Below are 2,702 nucleotides of genomic sequence, written 5' to 3'. Positions count from 1 at the left end.
CAGTGAAATTCAGAAAGGCTGTCTTGTGTGTCTAAAAGAGATCTTTACTGCCAAATGCTATGTCTTAAAAACGTATTTGAGAATAGCTCTACCTTGGATTTGGCTGAGTGTACTGGAATACATCTTATCCAACAACATAGATACATTGCTTGAAGAGGTTTGAAAATGGCCCATTTTTTTTGTTTGCATGTCTACATTTCTTTGGGTGGAAAATTAGTATGTACAGCAAAGGTGAAAGAACAAAAAAATGTAAGTTTCCAAAACAAATATTTCAGCTACATTTGTTTTAATTAATGATACCAAAAAGCAGTCTTACATATATATCAGAAGCCATATACACATATATTTTTATATATGGCTTTCAGATTTAAAGTGGTTTCTGTTAGGAAATTTTCTGACTTAACACTGATCTTAGGCAGAGGCCTTTTATCTACACATCACCAGTAATGGAATAATCTGATTAAACGTGTTTCAGATGCAGGTAATTTTATGAAAAGCACTGAGTTATTCCAGGGAATGATTGCTATCTCACTGCTTAATTATATTTTCTTTCTCTAGAAAAATGCAGCTATCTGAAAGTGTAATGAAGTGATTGCTGTTTGTCTAGCTGCAAAGAAGGGAAGCTCATTGGTTCATTAGCAAAGCAAATTATTTGCCTTTGGCATTAGTTAACCTTAGGGGCCAAATTCCACTTTCAAGTACAGCAAGAGGAAAATAACAAGGGCTAGACTGGATTGGCAGAGCTATCATTGAGAGCAAGATATGTCCCTTACCCTTCAATGGGAAAGTAAATATAATATTCATGCTTTCCATCCATCATGTCAGATAGCTAGATGGCTTGATCAGATTACAGAGGCCACACTAACAACTACATATATTTGGTTGAATTGAAAAAATGCCATGAAAATGGGATTCTTGGAATTTAACAGGAAACAAAATATTTCCTCTCCAAACTCACTATATTTACAGAAAAACTTTCTGTAAGTAAATAAGAAAGTTGTAAGGGACCCTCTTGTCTGTCTTTAAAATTAAAAGCACTTATATATTATTGGATTTTTAATTTTTTCTTGGTTTTGTGACAAGTCTTTGGATATTTCTGGCTTTATTTTTAGAAAACTTGTAAATCTTAAACTTTCTGAAGCTACATATTTTTAACATCTCATGTAGAGTGTACACTGAGGATAATACTTATCACAGACCTAGAAGATAGAACAGACCTTCCAGCACCAGTTCATTGCTGGGAGAAATATTTTTTACTTTGTACCATGTTGATTTCTCAATCTAACCTCTCCGCACACAGTTTTGATTTTGCCACAGCGTGGACACAGTGAAGACTTTGGCTACTTTCCTGCCATTTCACTTTCCTCAGCTGATGGCAGGAGACACCAGGATTCGGGGGATCTGCAATTCACAGCATCTCACTATTTGCCTTCAGGCTAAGGGAAACAGGCTTCAGATTTTAGATTGAACATGAGGGGACAAAACAGACCTTGGTGCTGAGAAGCTTTGTATAATTTTTCAGAGTAGCCCCAAGAAATGCATTTCACCAGGATTTCACTAGGCTGAATGTGGCTAAAAAACAGCTCATCCCAGAGGGGTTGTTTGGAATGCCAAACCAGGAGAACTGTGGTCCTGTCTGGCTTTATTTCTGCAATACTAGATTTGTATTTCTGTAGAAGATCTTTGCAGGTGAAAGTAGCATGGAAGCATTTAGTTGTGAACACTAAACACTGGCAAGGAGGGGTTGGTTGTCAGTAGGGAATGGAAAGGGACTGAAAAGATGAAAATAGGTGGTAGTGTGATGCATACTGAGAGATTTTTAGTCCTTGGCTTTGAAGGTCTGAAAATGACTTCTGTATCATCTGGGCAGCATAATGCTGGCCACAGGTCTGTGGTGGGCCATGAAAACTACTCCATTTGAAGGTTTTCTGCCATCTCTCCTTCTTGAATTAGGCTTCACCTCTGTATCACCTCGTTATCCCCATGCATAATGCATGCATTACCCCCCCTCTCCATTGCCAGGTACATTTTCCTTTTGTTCCCTCTTGTCCAGGCACACATACACCAGGTAGGCAGAGACTTGTCATCCAGTGTGATTTTTAAAGGTATACAGGGAAGAATTCCAACATTATTAAGCTTTCTCACATTAAACAGTCTAATTTATTGTTAATATGTTACAGTTTTTTCTTGGACACAAGTTCTTTTGTGTTTGAATCATTTTACTGCCAGTGCAGTAAAACCTCCACTACAAGTAAAAGCATTCCTAATAAATAATCTTGAACTCAACTTTTTTTTTTCTTCCCATTAAAAAGGTTTCTGTTCGTAAAATTATTCTCATGTTTAATAGAATTCTTCTTGCATTCCGTGTTTCCATCATTTGTAACTGAATCTAGTGCAAAATGTTGTAGCATAAATTTTGATCCCACTGTGTAAACTGAGTAATTGAAGTGACATTAGAAGAGCTACTCCAGATTTGCACAAGTATAAGTGTAAGAAGGGTCTATTGAAAAAGCAGATAGATTCAAATTTGTAAAATAATGCACCACATGCATTACAAAGCTGTGAACAGCAAATTCAGGTGCACTTCACAAGGCATCTAAAGATAGTGTTTCCCAAGGGCATGTCAGTGACTTAGCAAGCACCTGATCAAGGGGCTAAAACCAGCCCAGACACTGAGATGTTTGGACTGTGGGTACTGCTCC

Source organism: Chaetura pelagica, unplaced genomic scaffold, assembly GCF_000747805.2.
Source record: "Chaetura pelagica isolate M959 unplaced genomic scaffold, ChaPel_1.0 scaffold156, whole genome shotgun sequence".
NCBI classification, from domain to species: domain Eukaryota; kingdom Metazoa; phylum Chordata; class Aves; order Apodiformes; family Apodidae; genus Chaetura; species Chaetura pelagica.
Note: the sequence above shows the minus strand (reverse complement) of the source record.